General features: G+C 44.7%; 1 pseudogene; it reads right to left on the bottom strand.

The window, feature by feature from the left end:
* Positions 1-329, bottom strand: part of LOC116685808 (uncharacterized) — a 6,518-nt pseudogene that overhangs the window by 4,412 nt on the left and 1,777 nt on the right.

The following is a 329-nucleotide window of genomic DNA, read 5'->3' as shown; positions in this document are numbered from 1 at the left end:
GCTACTGTTGTCATATGATCCTTTATCTGAGAGACATTACACCAGTATTAGATTTGCTGTATGTCAAGGGGAAAAAGAAAGCCACAACAAAAGATGGTAATACTGACGCATGGAGCAAGCAGCCACCAGGTCAACCACAACTGAAACCCAGCTTAGTCGGGACAACAGCGTTGCATGGACCACCTCTACTGGAACACCATTCACCTGGGGGGGGGCAATGAATGATAAACTGCTTTGTACTACATGCTTTACTGTAGTAAACACTGTCCTGGAATTTCAAAAGACATGGCCTAGATGCACTAAACTCTGCATCAGTGGTTTACCTCAGT

This window comes from Etheostoma spectabile, unplaced genomic scaffold (assembly GCF_008692095.1).
Source record: "Etheostoma spectabile isolate EspeVRDwgs_2016 unplaced genomic scaffold, UIUC_Espe_1.0 scaffold271, whole genome shotgun sequence".
NCBI lineage: Eukaryota > Metazoa > Chordata > Actinopteri > Perciformes > Percidae > Etheostoma > Etheostoma spectabile.
The sequence above is the reverse complement of the archived record's forward strand: the minus strand, read 5'-3'. Positions and strand labels throughout refer to the sequence as shown.